This window comes from Hermetia illucens, chromosome 6, assembly GCF_905115235.1.
Source record: "Hermetia illucens chromosome 6, iHerIll2.2.curated.20191125, whole genome shotgun sequence".
NCBI lineage: Eukaryota > Metazoa > Arthropoda > Insecta > Diptera > Stratiomyidae > Hermetia > Hermetia illucens.
Window position 1 is genome coordinate 44,794,302 of NC_051854.1, and position 23,806 is coordinate 44,818,107.

General features: G+C 44.3%; 1 protein-coding gene across 3 annotated transcripts in view; it reads right to left on the bottom strand.

Annotated features, from left to right (window-relative positions):
* Positions 1 to 22,908, bottom strand: part of LOC119659311 (facilitated trehalose transporter Tret1-like) — a 92,789-nt gene extending 69,881 nt beyond the window's left edge. Inside the window, exons 1-2 of one of the 3 annotated variants that reach the window (XM_038067327.1) lie at positions 22,608 to 22,908; positions 22,483 to 22,544 (exon numbers count right to left, since the gene is read on the bottom strand). The gene's annotated coding sequence lies outside the window, so the exon portion shown is untranslated. Of the gene's footprint in view, positions 1 to 22,015; positions 22,192 to 22,482 lie in introns of those variants that run through there. The other 2 variants (XM_038067326.1, XM_038067329.1) reach the window with 2 other exon arrangements.
* Positions 22,909 to 23,806: the final 898 nt, after the last annotated feature.

Consider the following 23,806-nt stretch of genomic DNA (forward strand, 5'->3'; position numbering starts at 1 on the left):
GCCAGCCGATCTTATCCTTGGCAATTACCGATTTGATAGTCTCATACAGCTGGGTTGGCCGAAAACTTTCCAAGAAAGGCTCTGACTCACAGTCCTCCTCGCTGACGGGAAAGTGCCTTTGAACCAACAACCCCAATTTTTCACTAGAAGATTCTGACCTTTAACTCCAGTTCGTTTATCGTGCCAATCTTACCAATTTGTACACCACAGAGTTTGTTTTTAACTACTTGACCAAACTGTCTCCAATCGATCCTCCTGGAGTGTCTGAACGGTTTGGAGACCTATGCGGCGAGATCTAGTCTGAAAAGTATCCAACTGTGATCCGAGAAGGATTTCTGGTCTGACACTCTCCAGCTCTCCACCCTTAGAATCCCATTGTCGGTTATCAGGGTGATATCAAGGACTTCCAACTGCCATAGTTCTCCGAGCAGGAGAAATTGAAGGTTGGTGTACTGCCCCTATTTCACACCGATAAGTTTGAAGTAATAATAAAATCAAAGAATGATTCACCAATCTCGTTGATTTTCGAGCTGCCCCAAAGCATATGCCTTGCATTGGCGTCACAGCCTAACAACATATTCACCTTCTTTGTTGTTATGGGCTTCGCCAGATGTTGTAGTTCATCTGGGTTAGCTGATCGGTCGTGAGCCATGTAAGCCGAGGAAATATACTCGTTCTCTGCCTCCGCCTGCTCCAGCTTGACCACGACTAGGTCGTTGGAACTCAGATCTGGACACAGAAAAGCGTGCAGTCTCTTCCTCGCGAGGATACATGCTCTCTAGAACAAATCAAAATATTTGCTTTGGAGCCCTATGACCCAGAGCTCCTATATTAGTGCAATGTCGATGTCTTCCTCTTGGAGGAAGATAAACATATTAGCCGAGGTGCACTTCCAGTGCTGCAGATTTATCTGCGTTACCCTCAGCATGATCTACTTGCGCGGGGGTTCGTCAGTCCCCATCGGACCCTAGACCCTCATCTCCTCCCACAACTCGTTCGCCGCGTCGATTGGATCTTGGTCGTCGTCCGGTTTTGCATAGCGGAACGGAGGAGCACTTGTACAGTACTGTGCACCAACGGGGGCTTCCGATAGAGTAGAGAAGAATGCTTTCTACCAGCAATTAAACGCGGCTCAGGGGAAGCTTCCTAAAGATGACATTGTGATCGTGATGGATGCTCTGAATGCCAAGTTATGGGGAAGCAGGTCTTGGCGATTGTATCGGTAATGGTGGGATATTCGAGGATTTCTGCAACTTCCACCGTCTCGTCATTAGTGGCACATTATTCGAGCACAGAGCCTGCCATAAGGTCAGTTAAGTTTCTACGCCGTACGAGCAATCAGATCAACCGCTTCGCGATCATCGATCGCTGACATCGGTCTCGAAAGAGATCACCATCTGATGGTCCCTTACGCTCGTGTGCGTGTTGCGTCCCCCACTTTTCGCAGGGTTGGGGAGCTGCGACCTACTAAGTTCAACATCAATTGCGTGCTCAACAGTGGGAGAGCTATCTTGCTGATCGAAGGGCGGATATACTGAGTAACGCACCTGCGAATATCGATAAGCACTGGGCCGCCATTATATCATAAATGCTATTTTCTCAGGTGAAACGCGGATCGTCGACCACGTATCGAAGGGATGTCATAAAATCTGGCTGACTTCAGAGTCGTGGAAGCGGATCAATGAATGGGAGAGGTTGAAGGCTCTATTGACCGCTGCGAGTGATGGCAGACGTGTGGCGATCGAACTCCCATGATGAGCAAAATCTCGAAAAGTTCAGCTTAGTGTACGCCGTAACAAGGGAGAATTTGCTATTGCACTGATCAGGGAAGCAAAAAACGGTGCAGGTCGCAATAATTTGAGAACTGCATACCACATCACGAAAGAGCATGTGGTTGCAAATTTTTCGATGGTCCTATGAAGGACGTCAACGGTCGACTTCTAATTCACGATGATGACAGGTGTTCGGCCGAGGCTGCCCTCCTAAGAGCACTACCCCAAACATCCTGGTTCCACTTTGATGTGCCCTAATTCGATATCCTCAGTAGTTGTTTGATGCTCCATCCAACGTAGGGTCTGGCCCATCTTCTTTTCGTAACATAGATATTACCCTCATAGATTTTTCTAGCTGGATCATCTTCATCCATAGGGATTAGACGACTCGCGCAGTACAATCAAATGGTCACGATACCACTGATAGATTTCTTCTTTGTGTGGGTTAGAGAATCATCCAAGCTCCTGTATTCTTCATAGGATTCCGGTTAAGAATTCGCAACTTTACTTGCTAAAAACCAAAGTTTCTGCAGAACATATTAGACCTAGAAAAACGATGGTTTTGCCCAGTAGGAGCTTTGACCCTATAGTGGGACGTTTCAAGCGAAATTGTTTTCGTAAGTCGAAATACGTTTTTTTTGATAAAACAAAATAACGAAACCGATCACGTTGAACCAACCCCCTTTTTAAACGGGACAAAAGCTGAAGAAAAAGAAGAATTACATTTTTTTGCAGGATACTATGTATCTTCACTGTTTTCAGTTGTGTTATTTTTTTGTTTTTGACACTGACCTTGTAAAGTTATTTCTCAATAGCGCAGTCCCCGATCTCGCGCAGTCTGCTCGATCTAGATGAAGACAGTTTATACATCTCTGGTTGTTCTTCCCATTAGGTCAGACATTTGGGTGGATTTGAAGAGAATAATGTTTCTGGCACTCACCCCAGCCTCGCATATTAGCCGTAAACAGTCAGTTTGACCAATCTTGTTAGGACTCCTTACCCTCCCTTTGTCCATGAACTGCTACTGACAGAAAATTGGATCTGTCACTGATTTTTCTATAGTAAACTCTCCATGATAGCGGTCGATATCAGGCGACAAATTACATTCTTTCTTTGTTCCGGTGCATACATAGGTTCATCCTGCTGACTCATTGATAGCGCTGGTACAGCTGCTTACTAGTCGATCCGGGTCCTAATAGCTGTTAAATGGGTAGCACTGGTCAAACGGGAAGAATAACGATAGGAGAATACAACTTTGAGACCGTTGATAATTTCTCCTATCTAGGGTCGAAAATCACAACCGATAACAGCTACGAGGATTAAATCCGCGCACGGTTGTTGGCAGCCAACAGAGCCTATTTCAGCTTACAAAAACTGTTCCGCTCGAAACGTCCCACCATAGGGTCAAAGCTCTTACTGTACAAGATAATGATCTTGCCAGTCCTCATGTATTCCTCGGAGACTTGGGTTCTTAGCAAGATGAATTGCGAATTCTTGGCCGCGTTTCATGAGGATGGACGATTCCGTAGCCTACATAACGACGAAATTCCGGCTCAATAGGTTACGGTGGGCGGGTCACTTAATCCGTATGGATGAGGATGATCTCACCCGTAAAGTCTAAGGCAGACCCTGCCTAAGATGGAGCGATGGCGTAGGTCAGGAGGCCAGACAACTTTTAGGGATATCGAATTGGTGGACCTCGGTGCAAAACCGGGAGTTCCTTATTAAGGCAGGCCTAGACCGGATACCAGTTGTTGCGTCATCAAATGCTATCATCATCCCTTGAAGAACGGTCCTTCCCAACTAGTGCACAGTGCTTCCGATTAAACGCAAAGCCGAGTCAACGAATAATGGGAGAGTTAGCATACGAACGAGAACAACACTTTGTTCGAACTGGCGTTGACTGCGCTGAGCCCCAATGTAGTAACAGTGGGGCCAAGACCACCAAAGCATACACAGTTATGTTTACATGTCTATCTATAAAGGATGTACATCTTGTGCTCGCATGTACTGCAGCAATCAGACGGTTTATGGCAAGGCGGGGTATGTGTCACCCCTTCATAAGTGATTAATTTCGTAGGGGCTAACAAACTGAGTGAGTGAAGCAGCAGAAAAGATTATTGAGGAATTGCAGAGAAGACTGACTGTGAACAGCATCAACTGGACGTATTTCACGAGAGAAACCCTGCTTTGAAGGCATTGAGGAAGCAACAGGTCAAAATCATTGGTGTGCACTTCTTTAACGTAGAAGAAATGTTCAAACTGTTAACACAGGTCGAAGCGTGCATGAACTCAAGGCGATGGGCACCATTCAGCAGTAATCCACATGACCTGGCCGCTTTGACTCCTGGCAGCGATGGAATCTTGAATATTTAGTTAGAGCAACGAGCAAAGTGGTTTAGTGAGAATCAACCGTCTGGTCAAAGACCTCTAGGAAGAATTGTGGTAGTTCATCCTGGAGAGGATGGACTAACTACAAGGATGGGATAATATAATCAAGAGGCCTATTTTCAACATTTGTCTCTTACCAAACAATGGAGAAAGTGCAGTAGAGCCAATTGTAGGTGACGTTAACATCGGCCCAAATCCACAGAAAAGAAAACAAGAATCTCGTTCTGTGAAAAAGACATGAAAAATGTCCAAACTGATGATCAATTTATTCACTTTATTAGTTTGCGTCATCGGGACAAAAAGCAACTATACCGTCAAACACCCTGGAACAGGAATATACGTCGAGCTCTTGGGTCACGTCCGACTAATAAAAGAACGGTTCAGCATCAATACCTCGAAAGATCATGTCTGACTTGGACTACACTAGACAGATGTATCAGGGTATGCCCAATGCAAGGAGGGCCTATGGCTACACCCAGACATACGGTATGCGGAACTCGTCACTCAATACGACTACGGATACTATTAGACCATGGGTTAAATTGAGGAATCGGCGCTGTCTATTAGGAAAATTGTTAAACAGATACGACGAACTCTAACCACTTAGTTACACCTTACAGTCATAAATTTCTCCAGGATCTATAAAATAAACTAATAAACGGGTATCGTTCCATTATATGCATCTTCAAATAGATACCACTTCGAACCGATAAAATAATAAATGTATATCAGCTCATAGGGGAGCATAAGTTATGTTCGGGTTACAGCCTTTCAGAAAAATGGTGCCCTGTGAGTTGGGGATTAATATTACACCCAAAGCCTTCCCTGGTTATTGTTAGAGGCCACTAAAAGATATTGATATCCCCGCCTATCTACTACTGCAAATTTCGAAATTTTATTGCTACTAAAACGTCAACTATGCCCCGGATACTGGCAGAACTCACAGTTACGACCTTTAGCTATCGGAAACGAACTAACTCTGAAATATGCGCACATTGCTCAACCACGGTAGCAAGAGTTCTCAAAATGCCCCCTTTCTTAAACTCGAGCGGGAATTCCAGCGATATAAGCTGGACCTGGACTGGAGTACCCCTCTCCTCCTCCTCCTTAGCAATTACATTCAGTTCACGAGAAGCTTCCTTAAGGGGAATTGTGATCGTGATGGGTGATATGAATGCAAAGGTGAACACTTACAACACCCTCCTCGGACATGTAATGGGGAAACATTGTCTTGACGACTGTAACGATAACGCTGGAAGTTTTGTGGCTACCAGCAACTTCCACCGCCTCGACAGTGATGGTACATTGTTCAACCACACAGCCTGCCATAAGGTGAGATGGGTTTCAACTGACCGACACCGTATGAGCAATCAGATCGACCACTTTGCTATCATTAGTAGATTTCGGAGTTGCCTCCTTAATGTTCGCCATAAGAGTACGCTGTCATCAGCCTCGATAAGGATCACCATCTGATGGTCGCTTTCGTTCTGTGTCCGCCACTTTTCACAAGGTTGGAGAATTGCAATATCGACCGCTTTTATGATCCAACGATCGCTCGGCAATGGGAGGCATACTGAGTAGCCTGCCTGTGAATATGGATGAGAATTGGACCGCTATCAAAGCTGCTATTTTTTCGGGTGCAACGCAGTTTGTTGGCCACGTCCCGGAGGAGCGTCATAAGATCTGGTTGCCTGTGGAGTAGTGGAAAAAGATTGATGAATGGAAGGGGTTGAGGGCTCTATTGACCAATGCGAGTGATGGCTGGCGTGATACGCACGAGCGCCGATACCAAGCCAAATCCTGAGAAGTTCAGCGTAGTATGCGTCCTGATAAAAAAGAATTTGTTATTGCGCTGGCCAGGAAAGTGAAACGCAATGATTTCAAAAGTGTATACCGCATCACGAAAAAATTTGCATGTGGTCGTAAATCATTTGATGGTCCTGTGAAGGATATTAACAGTCGACTTCTCATCCACAATGACGAACAGCTGAAGAAGTGGCCTAATATTATTATAAACTAAGAACTTGGTCGGTGTACAGGCCAGGCGTACTTACACAATGTAATTGGAAGATGAAGATGGCAGTGGATAGGTCACGCATTAAGGAGAGGAGGGGAAACAATTGGATTGCAGGCTAGGCCTTGCAGTAGGATCCATTCTCCCAAGATGGCCGACAAGTGGATCGCTCTAAGGGCACTTAGCGGAGAACAGTTCAGAATGAGTGCGGGCGTCTCGGGAAGTCGTGGGAGGAACAGAAGCGGTTGACACGTTATGCCCCACCAAGGGCAAATCGCAACCGTACATATAATACCTTCATATTTTCATATTTTTAGTTAACGTGTGTTAATCTGCACCTAATAATTGTCGGATCATATTGGTAGTGCTATAGGACAGACAGGCAAAGCCGGTTCAAAGGCAGTTCATTAATCTTGATACCAATATGCAAAATACCCCAATTGACAACAATTTTGAAAACAACCTGCAGACATGTTCAAATTCCAGGGGGTAACCAAACCCTGAGCTAAATACCATTTATTGTTTTAAGACATTACTCACATATCCATTGAATTTATTTTTTATTAACCATGACACCCTCTTCTCAGAAGAAGCTGCCCTACCGTCACTATCACTTCATCAACTTTTGCTATAAAAACAACACAATTTATTAATTTGTTTATGAACTTCCCCTCAACAATCGTGTTATCTGTACTAGTGTATTTCCACTCAATGCAAAAAATATTTTGTCATGAAAGTATCTTCTGAATGCACCGCAATCATTGATGTGAAGACAGAAAATAAAGTTACGAAATATGGATATAAACAAAGAATGGATTATATGGCAGTGGTTGCCAAACAATTGCTTATTTTATTTGCCATATTACTGAGTGTTTATTTAGGGTAATGAGTTCTTCGAGTTCATGGAGCTTTCACACTGGCATTGAATGCGTTGGAAATACGGCAATTTGCTAATCACGTGTTCAGTGATGTGAATTAATTTTAGTAAACATATTTGTCGACAACTCAACCATAAGTTACACTAAAAACATCTGCATCTGCATTCCAAGATGTTCATCTATTTAATGTATGAACAAAATGATCCTACCTAGGGGATCTATTTACTCCTCCGTGGTCACCTTTGTTGTTACTGGTTGCCTTAGCCTGTTATTCCCGGACCTTAACCACACTTCTCAAACTTGAACTACTCTTCAGAAACTCTTGTACTTGACGAGACAAACCAAAATCAGTAGATGTCGTCTGCCCAGAACTGCTGCAGTAAAAGACATTGAAAAGTCGTACAAAATTTAATTAAAATCAGGGTTTGCTATGGTTTTGAAAAAAAAACCCTCCTTTGAAATGGATTCGAAATGACTGATTACCTTACACCAGAACAATAATATATATGTAGTGAGTTTTGCGGGGTAAGGAAGATGAGAGAATTAGATCTATTGAGAAGAAGGACAAACTTGAGTCGTCTAACTTGATGAGTGGATCGGGCTCCGAGCCACGACGACCAGGATCATAGCTCCACAATCTTTGGCGACCATTTTAGCAGGTTCACGTAGGCAGCCGATGAAGTGGACTGAAGAATTGAACCTCTCCATCATCCACTTCTACTACGAAATAGCGGCGGGGCCGGGTACAACATCTCACCGTCACTTGTTGCACTAGAGATTCGTTGAGTGATTCTCGCAATTCGCGCACGTGACTGTGCAGCAAGTCGCAGGAAAATGCCGCTTTATTACGGAGAGAATCGATGGGGGCAGAGGCGGCGGCATCAACAACACCACGGGCACAGTAGGCAACAGTTTCAGTACTAGCCGCACTCTTCTTTCCGGACCTCAGCGCAAATTTCAGCTGGAAGAGCGTGTATAGAATTCTCGGAAATGGATTCCTTACAGAGACCAGGTATTCCCAGGCTCCAGGCATCTCCGGCAACTCCGAGAGTTCTATCTCAAATCAATCATGAGATTGCATCTCGGCTGTGTGCTGATATTCTGGAAACAGTAAAGCAAGAACTATGCAGTCGGTTACGACGATATGGCCAAAGTCCCTCCAAACGTCTCCAGAATACAACTTACGCGAGGAACCAGCGGAGCTTCTTCAGATCTTTCAACGAATCCCAACAGAGCGTCCAGACAGTGCAGTTTTCGGTAACGGAAGCGAAAGAATACTGGAGTGGACTTTGTGCCTTACCCGCCCAGCATGCTGATTGAATTACCGCTAAAGGCACTCGCCATGGCAATACGTATGGCATGAATTTTGCAGATATTACGGAAGGGGGGCGCTGGTCTGGATTGGGTGCAGAATTTCTGGTATACGAAATTTACCAGTATACACAATCGGTTGGCACATCACATTAATCAGGTGATTAGTCGGCTGAGGGAATTTCCAACTTTTCCTCACTGCGGGAATAACCCACCTTGTCCCTAAGAAGGACACTGTGAAGGACCCCGCAGACACAAGACCGATTACTTGCACGCCAACCCTCTACCAATTCATAACGTCCATTATTAGTGGAAGGGTCAATGCGCACTTCGAGACTAACAACATTCTGCCCGAGGAGCAGAAGGGGAGTCGCAAAGAGCAACTCATTATCGACTCAGTAGTTGTATGGCAAGACGCCAAAGAAACCTTTTTATTTGCTTTATCGCTGGCTAATCGATGTCCCGAAACTAATAAAGTTTTTGGGGACAGTGCATATGTCAGCTACAGGTATTGTACCTAAATCCCTCGCAGCTTCCCTTGATGTCCTGAGACTCTGACGCAGTCTAGTTCAAACCATGCAGAAGTACACCATTCTGCATACGCGCTCGATGTTGCGGGGGGTTCTGAACAGATTATCCCATTGTCCTACCCCCCTCTCTCTAAGTGTAACTATAGTATTCATTGCATGCAGTGAGATACACAACACCTTAAAACCCATTTTTTATTATACCTAAAAAAAAATATCTAGAAATTCCGTAAATTGACATTTAGCTCCAGGTTTTATGGTAAGGGTGTCCGGATAGCTGTGGTGTCGTACACAGTAGATCTACTATAGGCAGTACCCTTACAAAAATGATCCCACTTGCAAATGTGCTTGACGAAGCTTATCTGTACACATCAGAGACGCTAAACAAGGAAAAGGCATAATCTTCGTCAAATCGTATTGGTAAGAGAGAGATCGGTGAGCTTTTGCTATTCTGGTACTACGGCGTGCTCACCCATATAGCAAAAAGTTGTTTCACGTATTCACTTATACATAAGCAAAAACTTGCCAATCTCACCAATACATTGGCAAGTCCGGGCGGTATGTCAAACACAGCTGATCGGGTTTTCGGTACATCTCGCTCATGCTCAAGGGCAAAACAATTTGAAATCGTGTGTACTCGCACTGATTTCCCCCCTTGAAGCGCAAGGGGGAGTGAGGTAGCTGTCTAGTATCTAACTGTGGTGTCGTACAGAATGTCGCGGTTTGAATCTCTCTAGTGGCAATGAGATTTGTATCGTGATTTAACGGCGGATGCCAGCGGAGTCAGCTGTGAATGAGTATCTGAGTCAAATCAGGGTAATAATCTTGGGCAATCGCAATGCTGACCACATTGCTTCGTACAGTGCATTGTAGTGTATCGTTACGGTCTTGAATGAAGTGCTCTAACACACTTGAAGGATTGATTCAATATGGATTGTTGCGCCAATGATTATTATTATTATTTTGTTGTAAACTCTTCACTTAACTCATTTGCGTATATATCAATAACTAAACTGTCAGCCACTTTCAGGTGACACACAGTCGCAGAAAGGATAAATTGACATGAAACTCTTCAATGAAAGCATTTGGAATCAACCTCAAGTATCGACAAGTCTTAAGATATTTAATGAAGTTAGTTAGTTATATCAAACAACTGCTACGTCAAGTTGAGGAGCGACATACGCACAAGCAGCTGCTGACTACCGGAACGAGCCACATTCAACCAAAGTAAATAGCTCCGCCGGCTCCACTCAACTGGGCCCCTCCAGCCCCGGTTCTGTACCGAAAGGAGGACGAGCCAACAATTGATTGCGGCGAACAAAACAGTGCCAGAACGAAATCAAATAGAAATTTAGCGAAAATTTCACGCGAAGCGCGTTGACAAGAACTCAGTTCGTTATAGTCTACACAGAAAAACGTAGCTTGCCTGGGCAACTACAGCCGAGAGTTTTCCCCGAGATCTCAGAAAGCACTGCGGACACTGGCGTTGTCCGTAAACCCAGCGCTTAAAATGTCAGATTGGATAACAACCAGTGTTTGCTCGCTACAACGACTGGTTATTGCAATGTCGCTCTTTCCACTCATTGTTTTCACAAGACCCCAAACACAACACTTGATTGAACAACGCAAATTAGGGCCGATACCCGGGGACACGTCAGCGGAAAACGGGAGAACGGATCCACTAGGACTTTTGCTTGTGGACTTTCAGGGAACTATTGCTGTAGTTCAAAGAAACGGCTATGATCCTTGGCAGAAGAACTGAGAAATTCCGTAAACAAATTTTACGGAAGATAATGCTCCTTTTCTTTTTGATGCCGCGGCTGGCAATGGTTCTGTGTCTCCTCTCTGCGATGAAATACTGCATTCAAATTCACTCCAAAACATAATAGTGACATTAACACACGACCAATTGGCAAGCCTTTACTCTCTGCGACTCTGTGCCCTATATCCTGCCTCTGGCTGGAGTGTCCAGCAAAAAGTTCAATTCGGGTTTTCCAATTCCGGTAACCAAGGGCTTGCGTCTTTCCGCAAGTGCCGTTACTAGTCCCACCGTCAATCGATTAACCGGTTTCGGTCCAGATAAACCTAACCTTGAAATCCAAAGTTCATGCCACCTGAGCGACAACAACAACACCCTATGCCTCGCCCAGAAGCAGAAAAGAGCATGCAGTCAACAACGCTATGCCGGAACGTTACCTTGCTTGGGGAAATTGAAATAAAATTTAGAATTGTGCAAATGTAAATAAATTCATGGAGGGGAAAAGGGCCTCTACTTAATGTTTTTATAAAATAAATAAAACTACTTAATTTAAAAGTTACAAAAGTTACGTTGAAATTGGAATGTAGGGATGAGAATGGGTAACCTGAAAGTAGTAAATTGGGGAAGACTAAAGAGTGTTAGGACGGGAGAAAAAGAAATTTCAGAATATTACTAAATGCATTCCCCCGTCAGTTTGTTCCCGGACAGGGCAAAGAAGATGCTGTCAATGTCGCAATACCGCGGCCACTACAAACGTTAGAAGATCTAGCTTTGGTCCCCGACCCACTAAACTTAACTAGTATAAATCCATTGAAGAGAGTTTCAAATGGTCTCCGAAATATGGTATAACAACTTTATGGAACAATGGAAAAAATTGTTTTCATTTAAAAGATTAACCAACAACCATACTTCAGACTCAACAACAATTTAGGAAATATTGAGGTAGGCATTAGAGAGGAGCATATCAGAGTGACGTCTAATAGGAAAAACAGTTTATCTCAGCAAAACTACATTTGGTCAAAGGGTAGTACAGGTCCAAGGCGAAACATGGATTGGTACCCACGATGGAGCATAAAACCTGGGAAATGCCTGCTGAGCCAACACGAACAGCTCTACTACCAAACCCTATTTCCACCTTCACGTGGTGATCGCTGGGAATTCTTTCTTTATGGAAAACTGCAGACGGAAAAGGATGAAGGCGAGCCTCCCGCGCCTAAAAACGGGACAAAATGTACCAACTGGTCCTCGAGGTTGGGGGCTCAGTAGGGCTGATAACTCTACACCAAAAACCGATGGTACGAAACCACGAAAGGAGCCTCGGACAGGATGGATTTTACAACGATGAATCCGGCAACGACAACGGATTAACGATTTGCGCATTTTCTCATGGAAAGTGCGCTCCCTGTACAGACCGAATTCTGCTGAGCAGCTAGCCGATACCCTGTCCCAATATAAGGCTGATGTAACAGTGTTACAAGAGATGCAATGGGCAGGGACCAGTTTCCTGGAGAAGAGCCACTACACCATATATTATAGCGGCCATCCTGTAAACTATGTGCTCGAAGTAGGTTTCTTAGTCAGCCAAAAAATGAAACCTGCTGTTATCGGCTTTGAAAACATAAGTGAACGGCTATGCACTCTGCGCTTGCGAGGCAAGTTTAGAAATATAAGCCTCATAAACGTTCACGCCCCTACAGAGGAGACTGCAGAGTCGGAAAAGGATACCTTCTACGAGGCAGTTGAGCGGACCCTCGAAGCCTGTCCCAAGTATGATATCAAAATCATACTTGGGGATTTCAACAGTCAAGTAGGGAAGGAGCCCGTATTCAGGCGATACGTTGGCTTCCGTAGCTTACATAAGGATACCAATGATGATTGACTGCGCATTATCCAGTTAGCAGTATCACACGAAATGGTTGTTGGAAGTACCTGGTTTGCGCGGAAAGCGGTTCACCAACATACGTGGGCCTCTCCAGACGGGACCACTTTCAACCAAATTGACCACGTGTTGATCGAACGCCGCCACCCCTCAGCCTTGATGAATGTCAGAACATATAGGGGGGCCAATATATTCTCGGACCACTTTCTCGTTGGCATGGTGCTCCGAGCTCGAATAACAATACCACCTAGAATCCCCTCTGACAATCAGGTGAGAGTGAACACTGAAGCCATCCACAACACAGCCCTCCGCGACACCTATAAGAGGGAAATGGATGCCGCAATAACCGCAGTCAACAAAGATCCTGGAGATGAAGTATCAACAAATGAATTTCACAACCACCTGAAAAATGTTATCATTGATACGGCCACAAAGATATTTGGCACCAGCCGCAAAAAAAGTCAGAACGGCTGGTTTGACGATGAATGTGAGCTAGCAACAGAACAGAAGAATGCTGCATACCGAGTAATGTTGCATTCTCAATGAACGCGGGCACGCGCAGAGACTTATCACGAATTCCGTCGAGCGAAGAAGCGACTTCACAGACTAAAAAAGGATGCCACGGAGAACCAACAAGTATGTGAACTAGAAAAGTGCAGGGAACAACCACACCAGATGCGGAAGTTTTACCAACAAGTCAGCAGGATGAAGCCTTATACACCTCGATGCTCATCCTGCCGAGACAAAGAGGGAAATCTGATTTCCGGCAGAATGGGCATATTGGAGCGATGGGTTGAGTACTTTGATGAGCTACTGAACAACCAGAACATCGGCGAGTTGAAGGTCGCGCCAACTGAAGACGACGGACAAATACTGCCACCAACGAGTATAGGAGAAACAGTCCGTGCAATTCATCGGCTTAAAAATCATAAGTCGCCAGGATGGACGATGGAATTACAGCCTAATTAGTTAAATATGGAGGCGACCAGTTACACCAAGTGGTTCATCAACTTGTGCTCAAGATATGGGACCCTATCTATTCATCGACTTTAAAGCCGCCTATGATAGCATAGCCAGAGTACAACTTTACACGGTCATGAAAAAATTCGGTATCCCGATGAAATTGGTAAGACTGACCCTGACCAATGTGCGAGACCAGATAAAAGCAACAGGATCACTCTCAAGACCGTTCGACATCAGCAACGGTCTACGACAAGGGGATGCCCTATCATGCGTCCTCTTTAAACTGGCCCTGGAAAAAGTGATCCGTGATGCTGAGATAAATGCAAGAGGTATGATCCTCTTTAAGTCCACCCAACAACTGGCCTACGCTGACGATATCGACATCATGGGAAGAACCACCCGAGACGCACCAAAAACCAACCAATCAACAACATCAAACCGCACTGGTCAAACGGGAAGAATAAAGATAGGAGACTACAACTTTGAGACCATTGATAATTTCTTCTATCTACATAGGGTCGAAAATCACAACCGATAAAAGCTACGATGATGAAATCAGCACAGGGTTGTTGGCTGCAAGCAGAGCCTATTTCAGCTTACAAAAACTGTTTCGCTCGAAACGTCTCATCATAGGGTCAAAGCTCTTACTATACAAGACAATGATCTTACCAGTCCTATTGTATTGCTTGGAGACTTGGATTCTTAGCACAAAAAATTGCGAACTCTTGGCCGCGTTCGAGAAAAGAACCCTCCGAAGAATTTTTGGCCCCCTACATGAGGATGGACGATTCCGTAGCCTACATAACGACGAAATCTATGAGTGATACCATGACCGTCAGATTGTGGATAAAATCCGGTTTTTGCGCCGGTGATGATGATGATGAATGGAAGTGAAGGACCCTGCATAATGGTTTTAAAAAACCTCCAAGCAATCTTGGCTTGGCTATATGATGACGAGACCACAATGATGAAATTGACTTAAAAAAGCCAATAGGGAGACAAGGAGATTTTATGGTGTTCTGTTTATTTCCCTCATGACGTAGACGAAGTTCCCAGTGGAACATTTATCAGAACTACCCAATATGCTAAAAGTGATGGCATGGGAATAATAGGAGGATGTGATGTTAACGCTCACCATATATGCTTGGGAAGTTCCAACATCAACGCGAGTGGATCGAGACTACTGGAGTATCTGGTAGGGACAGAATTGCAAATCCTCAATTTGGGTAATGAACCCACTTTCTTCAATGCGGTTAGGCAAGAAGTCATCACGGTGACACGCCCGATATTGCGCCTCTTGTCGAAGAATGGAGAGTATCAAACGATATCACACTCTTGGATCACAGGCGCATTGATTTCGTAATGGGCATGAATCCCCCTCGACCCATTTCGGAATCCACCGAAGACAGATTGGACGACGTACAAAACCAAACTGAGCGCCTGAGTTACGATCCCTGGGAGGCGCATTAAATCCATTGCTGGAATTGAGAAGACAATCCAGATGAACACAAATGAGAGAAGGTTCCGAAGAGAGCTGTCCACCCATGATGCCAAAGACGGGTGAAACACCATGGTGCTCCACAACTAAGCTTTAAAGTCTGATTCAGTCGCTGGCTGGATTTAGTACAAAGGAGCTCAAAAAGCTCTAAAGAAGAGCATAAGGTCGACCAAACGATCATCAAGGAGACGTTTTTGTGAAGAGACCAACTCTCTTGAAGCAACCTGAAAGCTAAAGCCGATCCTTGTCAAAGAACGTAGCCAGCAGTTGAGCTATCGACGTTTATTCAGCGTGAGGTATACAGAAAGCGATGAAGAAACGGTAAACCATTTTCTTGAAGTGCATTTCCCAAGCAGCATCCATCTCGGGGCCGACAAATACATATAGCCCTCAACCGGTAGATTAAAGTCTGGTATGCAAAGTAGTTTCACTGGAATGAATGAAATAGGCATCTAACTCGTTCCATAGGTACAAGTCTTTGGGTTCGGACGGCATTATTCCTGCGCATATATTCCAACCAGCTAGCATGGAAGGTAATAGTTATTCGCAAACCTGGGAAACCCACCTACACAGGCGCAAAAAGTTTCCGACCAATCAGTCTAACTTCCTTTCTGCTAAAAGGACTAGGGAAATACTAATAGATTGGTTCATAAGGGTGGCCACTTCACTGGGGAAATCCACGGAGACAGCACTCCATGAGCTAATAGCAAAAATTGAAACGGAGAAGTCCGATAAAGAATACGCCTTGGATGCAGGGTGTCATAGAGGTTGCCCACAGGAGGGGTTCTCTCTCTCTGTTATGGTTCCTAGTTATAAGCACCCTGCTATGGCTCCTGGAGTACACAAAGGTCTTCGCATAAGCAATTGCAGACGATCTAGCCGTAATAACCATCGGCAAATTTGTAAGTACAGTATGTGACCGCCTGAATGCAACACTGCATGTAATCCACAGTTAGTGCCTCCATAATGGACTCACCATGGACCCTAGGAAGAATAGACTAGCTAGGAACGTCAGGTGGAGGACTACACGCTACCCACCTTAGCAGAGGCGGAAATCTACCTGGTACAAACAGTCAAAAAATTTAGGAGTGCATCTCCACACCAAGTTGGAGTTGTTGGTAGAAGCACCATATCCACGAACAATACCAGAAATTCTGCCCCAGTTATGGGGACTCTCACCGAAACGGATTCATTGGATGTATACATCATTAAATAAAACCCATTTTGATGTATGCATGCATCGTCTGGTGGCCAAGACAAAACCAGCTGTTAGCAAAGCAAGAAGCTGCTAACGCAGATTCATAGGCTAAGCATCATTGGAGCAATGAGTAGTTAAACCCCAATCCATTTGGAAGAGAAACGGAAAGCATATATCCTTGATAATATTGGCGCGTGGAAAGGCGGCCAATCATACGGTCATGCGTCCATCTAGAAATTTCAGGTAGCTCTGATGCCCGCCGATCATATGGTTTCCAGAGCTGTCTACGAAAATCCATCATCATCACCATCAACGGCGCAACAACTGGTATCCGGTCTAGCCCTGCCTTAATAATGAATTCCAGACATCCCGGTTTTGCGCCGAGGTCCACCAATTCGATATCCCTAAAAGCTGTCTGTTGTCCTGACCTACACTATCGCTTCATCTAAGGCAGGGTCAGCCTCATCTTCTTTTTCTACCATAGATATTGCCCTTATAGACTTTCCGGATGGGATCACACTCATCCATACGGTTTAAGTGACCCGTCCACCGTAACCTATTGAGCCGGATTTTGTCATGGTATCACCTACCCCACACCCCCCCCCCGTTCTTTGAGAATGCAACATTACTCGGTATGCAGCATTCTTCCGTTCCGTTGCATTACATTCATCGTGAAACCAGCCGTTTCGACTTTTTTTTGCGGCTGGGGCCAAGTATCTTTGTGGCCGTATTAATGATAACGTTCTTCAGGTGGTTGTGGTCCTCCAGGTTGGGAGTTGGGTAGGGCTGACAACACACTACACGGAGAACCGATGTTACGAAATCACGAAAGGAGCCTCGGATAGGATGGATCTTACACCACCACCAAAAGAGAAGAATGGTCGATAAATGGCCACGAGTGTTTTGGGATTACAGACTTAATAAGCTTCGTCGACTGGTTAGTCATGGAAAACGGATCGGGCGCAGAGATCTTCTCCGGAAATCCGATTATGGAACTGGCCCGACCTGTCGGAAAAATGACAACCATATTCTAGGTGGAGATATATGAAATTTTATTGGCCTCAGAAGAATGTTTGCGGCAAAAATAGGGAGGTCGCACCATTCGAATGGTTGGTGTGAAGTTGTCGTCAGATGCTGCTCAAACTTGGTCGACTGAACGAAACATTTCTGATGTGGGTGCCTGGGCACTCAAACATCGCTGGTAATGAGAAAGCTGACAGATTGGCTCGGCAAGGTTTTGGATCCACAATGATGAGGCCAGAAACAGTTTTTGGCATCCGGTCATCTCCTGGCAAGTCTACTCTGAAGGGAGAAATTGCAAGAATTCACGGAGCCGAGTGGAGAAATTTGAACTTCTGCTGGCAGGCAAAAATCTTTGTTAAGGAACCCGAGGTCGCTAAACCGGCATTTTTGTTGTCCCTTAATAAGTGGGACATGAAACCCCAAGTAGGATTTTTAACGAAACACTGTTCCTTAAACTAGCACATAGAAAAAATCGTGATGGTGGTCTCGGCCATATGCAGCCAATATGAGTAGGAGGAAGGGACGGCTCTAAAGTTTGTATGCAACTGCCCGCCTCCTCAGACCTCAGACTCAGATACCTCGGTAAGGTTTTCATCAAGGAAGAGGCTGAGCATTTTCTGCCTCTGAAGGATATTCTCAGATTCGCGAAAGCCTGCAAACTCCATAGGTAAGAGGCTGATAAATAGGCGATCTGCGGGGATAGTACAATGGGCCTGACAAAGGTCTGAGTGCTCGGAGCTAAACTAAAATGGTGCTACTTGATTTGACGGTACGTGGATGGCACTTTCAATCCAACTTGCTGCCGGGTGAACTGCGGTTCCTTGGGCGTAACTGACAGACCGAATGAACGTGGATGGCGGCCTTTAGGTAGACAGTAGGAAAACCTGTTGCATGGAATAATCTAATTGGGAAAATTAACGTGTCACGAGAACTGAAATGCAGTTAATCACATAATGGGGCAGATTCAGTGTAGGCTCAAAGGGGCAGAAGAGGCGAATGCTAAAAATCCCATATGCTGGGACATATGCACCAAGGTTTTTGAAAATTTTTAACTCCTCAAAAATAAGACAGGCAGGGGGATTTACGTTTTATTTTCACAAAATGTTAGATAGCAATCGAATCACCAATAAAAAAAATTGTGAAAGCAAACAACATTGCCGAAATATTCGGTATAATTCCCAAAAAAAACCTCCATTCTACTCACCTCATCCATTAACCTATCACCTCCTATATATAGTGACTATAAGTTTTCTGATAGTTCACTTTCAACGCTCATTTCCCCACCGAGTGGAAAAGTGCTCGCATTGTACCCATCCCAAAGAAGAACGTTAATCCACTTAATCCTGATAGCTACACAAAAATTTTCGAACGGGTCATCAAATCCGTCATAAACGAGAACTTTACTTCCAACAACACTCTACCCGAGTTTCAATTCGCCAGCCGAACTAAACACTCGGTTGAGCACGCACTTCTTGTTCTCAAGACTGATATCTTTCTAGGTATCAATCGGAAGACACCCACCATAGCCTGTCTCCTTGACCTTAGGAAAGCTTTCGACTCCGTATGGCTATATGGACTCACGTATAAGCTTTCCGAAATCCTCAATTTCCATCCGCACCTATCTCTCTCTTAGCTTTCTAGATGGACGGAAATCCTCAGTCAACATCCAACAGAACCTTTCCTCGTCGCCGCCGGCATTCCCCAGGGTTCAGTTCTGTCTGCAACCCTTTTCTCTCTGTTCACCGCAGACATCCCCACCCTATCCTATCCGGATCCTCCAATACGAGGATGACCTAATCCTGTATACCACCACCAAAGACATCTCCCGCGGTGAAGCACTTCTGAATGCTTATTTAGATGAAATTTACCATTATTTCACCCGTTGGGAACTCTCCTTAAATCCCGATAAGTACGAGACCATTATTTTCCATGGAAACATGAGAATGACGCCGAAAATGTGGAGCGACATTAGATCTTTGCCATTTACAATCCACGACGATCCCATTCCTACTGTGAAGGAAGTCACCTAACTTGGAGTGACAATGAACGCCCGCCTCCCCCACGTTCCTCATATAACGTGCAACTGGTGCCTTCAGGTCCTTGTACACTATCCATAACTACAATATCCCCACTTCAAAAAGGGTTAAGCTATTCTGTTATAAACAGCATATCCGCCCGCTCCTCATTTTCCGCTTCATTTTCTAGTCTGATTGCTTCCCATCCCAAATGGAACGACTCCGCCTTAAGGAGTGCAGGGTCTTTCGCCACTGCGCCAACATTTTTAAAAACGAAGACCGCTCCAAGTACATTTCCAACCAGATCCTCTACGAGTCCTGCCAAACCCCACGTATCGATGCCTTCCTCGCCCGTCATGCCTGGTCGAGTGTCAATCCCATCCCAATCCTCTTGTCTCCAAAGCCATGCAGATAGAGATCGTTGAAGATAACCTTCTCCGGACTGATCTGTTTACCCAGATCCTCTTATCCCTACAATCACAGAACCGTCTTTTCGATCCCCAAGCTAGAGTAATCTTCTACACAGGCACTTTCTCCGACTCCCAATTTTTTAAACCTACCCATCATTAGTGCCTCTCCAAGCTTTTAATTCCCTTCCCTCTCCCGCATGTCACCCATCCTACCCCAATCCTCTTTCCCTCCCCGTCCCACCCTGTTTGTAAATATGCTCAACGAGTGGAGGTTTTTTTCGACTTTTCCTCCAAAATGATTTGTAAATACAATAGATAATAGACTGCTCGCTGTTGCGGAAAAGGAACGAGGCCTTTCCGACAAACAATTAGGATTTCATAAGGTGAAATCAACTGTCGACGCAATCAGCATGCTGACTAGCTTGGCTCAGGCTGCAATAGAAGAAGGAAAATGCTGCGCAGTAACAACCCTCGACGTAAAAAATGCGTTCAATAGTGCAAAATGGGAAAAAAATCATCGAGAAACTCGACAAGATACAGGCCCCGGAGCACATTGTACGCATTGTGGATGAGTTTCTCCTTAGGAGAAGACTTTACTGCGACTCGGACGATGGGCTAAAGATATGCCCGACAACTTGCGGAGTGCCACAGGGTTCTCTCCTGGGTCCCTTGCTGTGGTTAGTTATGTATGATGGAGTGTTGACGCTACGCCTACCGGACAACGTGACAACTACTGGCTTCGCCGATGATATCGGGATAACAGTGGTTGCAAAGCACTAAGACGAGATCGAGATCTATGCAAATGAAGCGATATGGGAGATCAATTCCTGGTTGAGAAATTCTGGCCTTTCACTTGCTGAACATAAAACAGAAGTAGTTCTCATTAGCAAGAGAAGAAAGAACACAACTGTGAAAATCAAAGTTGGCGAAAAAATAATTTACTCCCAACCATCGCTCAAATACTTGGGAGCAATTATTGACAGAAGACTCAACTTCAAAAGACACATTGAGTACGCCGCAACTAAAGCGTCTTGCATCGCTGCAACGATCTCGAGGATACTACCGAATATTGGTGGGCCAAGACAAAGTCGACGTCTTCTTCTCTCTCGGGTAATCAGCTCCGTGCTACTCTACGCAGCTCTAGCAACTGTTCTGAATAACAAAGTGAACTGCCGAAAATTAGGAATGGCGTATCCGGGTAAGTGCACTCCGGGTATGCAGTGCGTATCGGACAACATAGATATCTTGGCGAATGAAGGCCGGCGACTCTACGACAAAACGTTTGCAGCTGGAGAGCCTAGCGCATTTCGACGGCAGCTGGCACGGTGTAAAATCTATCGAAGGATGGCAGAAGCGATGGGACGAGTCACAAACTGCTCGTTGGACATACCGCATCATTCCGGATATTCGGGAATGGTTTGAACGAAACCATGGGGAATCATGCTACGAGTTAACTCAATTCTTAAGAGGACATGGAGGTTATCGTGCTTATTTACATCGATTTGGTCACGACGAATCACCATACTGCCCAAGATGTGCTAATGTGGCTGAGAATGCGGAGCATGTCATATTTGATTGCCCCCAGGTTCATCGCGCACCGAACAAGAATGGAAGCAGTCGCAGACAAGCGTTTAACACCCGAAAACGTGGAGTCCATGCTGGAGTCAACGGATGCCTGGAACCAGGTTGTAAGGGAACTGCAGGCTATTCATCAACAGCATAGGCAGGAAGAACTACGAAGAAAACAAGGAAGGAATGAGTCGCAAGAAAGCTGGTCCAGCTCCGCGACGCAATACTTTATAGGAGTTCCGTGAGGAGAGTGGAATGAAAAGGAGGTGGGTTTTAGTGAGTAGAAGTCTCACATAACTGCGTGGCAGGAGCCAGCAGTAGTTTTGAACCTTTCCACCTTCCAACGCCGAAAAAAAAACTGACAGACAGGCAGACGGGCAGACAGACATTGAACCGATTTTAATAATGGCCTTTTTGCAAACAAAACCTTAAAAATTATTAAAGCAAACAACATTGCCGAAATATTCGGTATAACTCACAAGAAAACCACCATCCTACTCACCTCATCCACCTATCACCTCCTATATATAGTGACTATAAGCTTTCTGATAGTTCACTGGTATACGGTATCTATCACGTACGAGATAGATAGATAGAAACTCGATTCCCTCATCATCTTTTCATGGTTAAATCTTTTCAAGGACCAATAAATTATTAACAAAGAATGCATCACTGAAGGTTGCTGCAGTATAGTGAAGAAATATAACACTGAGGAAGCAGAAAATTATATTTATAGCTCTATGTATTGGATCCTAACATGTTTATTATTTACCGGATTCATAGGAGTTTCGGAAAAATCTGTGCCTACCTTAAATGCTATCAAATTCATATTCCATCTAAAAGGGTTGATTTTTTTCTCAGTTCACTAAAGACGCACTTTGAAAATTCATTAAACAAATTCCACAAAATATAGGAAAGCGTTGGGAAATAAGTTCAACCACAGTTTTTTTAATGGAAACGGAGAACCGTAAAAATGTAAAAACGTGAGATAATACTGGTATGTAATGCCAGTAGAGCTACTGAAACTTTAGGAACACAAAACCCAAGTTTACTGTTGAATGGCTTTCCTCGATTCGAGTCATTGCAAATTGCATGGATTCGTGAGTAATTCAATGAACTCGAATTTCAGGTTTGAAAGTAACTTGAATAACTTCGGTATTTTCGGTGTTTTTTAAAACGCATTAACCGTAAAAATATTTTGATAGATATAGACCTATCCGGAATAGGCTTACACTAAGTTTGAGAGAATTCTATTGTGAAAGTATCACTACTTACTGGGTTTTCACGTAATAGTTTTATTAAAACTGTAAACTGCACGTTTCAGATTATGTATCTACCTATGTAAAATAAATAGATGCATTCATCAGATACAACCACAAATATATCTGGTAAACACTAACTTCGCTTGAATAACTTTCACGAACCAATTTTAGCACTATCGCATTAGTTAATCACTAACGTCGATTTGTCACTAAATTTGAACAAAAAAGTTCACAAGCTTCATAAAACTAAAATCAATATAAAATCGCTGGAAATAGATGAGCCACTCGCGATGGAAAAGTGAAAACGTCTAACATGAAGAGCGCCCGCTTACCACAAAGTACTGAAGATCACTATATGGCTTGACTGCGGAAAAATGCTATATGGGAGCGACACGACAGGGCTTAAGCCTGGCTTACAGCGAAAATCTAGAGAAGTGGAAGATATGCAACACAACCATCCACACAAACGTACTCACATAAAACAAATTCCGCTTGAAGTCACCAGAATGAATGGTACTGGCCCAAGTACGTATACTACTGAGTGCGAGTACCATATACTACCTATGCAAGTACTCAATTTCAGCAATAATTACGAACTTACCTACTTTTTAGTGGCGACTGCCATAGGGTATTGACAATAGTGTACAGCAAACGAGCCGTGCGGATCAACCAGATCAATATGCGATACTTGAACGGGTAAGCTTCGTTGGCTATGTTAGTCAAGCGCGAAGATCACTCCAAGTACCAATTTCTGGCACCATCCAACTTGTACAAAGATTGAGTCACGAATCCAAGGGGGACATCTACAACATCTTCTGCACTTGAATCAAGATCTTCAAGAATTTGCCATTTACCACCTACGTTCGTTTACGCTGATTATGTGGGACACTTGAATTTCTTACATTGTACCTTCGGCTCTATTTGTACGGTGAGCATATATGTTTGTATGTATATCGGAATACTTCACAGATTGGAAAAACACCGGGAGCAACATATTTTTTTGGCAAAATAACACTTTATTTATAAATAGCCGACATCATATTCAAAACATACTTAAGGTAGTAAGATGGTTAGGTAAAGTTAAATATAAGCAACTTAAAGTAGAAGAATTTAGGAGGATCTTTCGAGTTACCAACGGTTTGATTTATTGTATATAAGGGCCTTTTTTGGAGTAGGATAGGTGAATACGTTTACGCACAGAGTGTTGGACTCCCGGAACAGTACGTCTTCGGACTACCAACTAAACACCGCCCTGTCATCAGAGAACTAGCCTGGAACCGTTTGACACATTACTTCGGGCTAGCTCTCCCGCTCTCCCGGCTTTAAGAGCCTTAAAG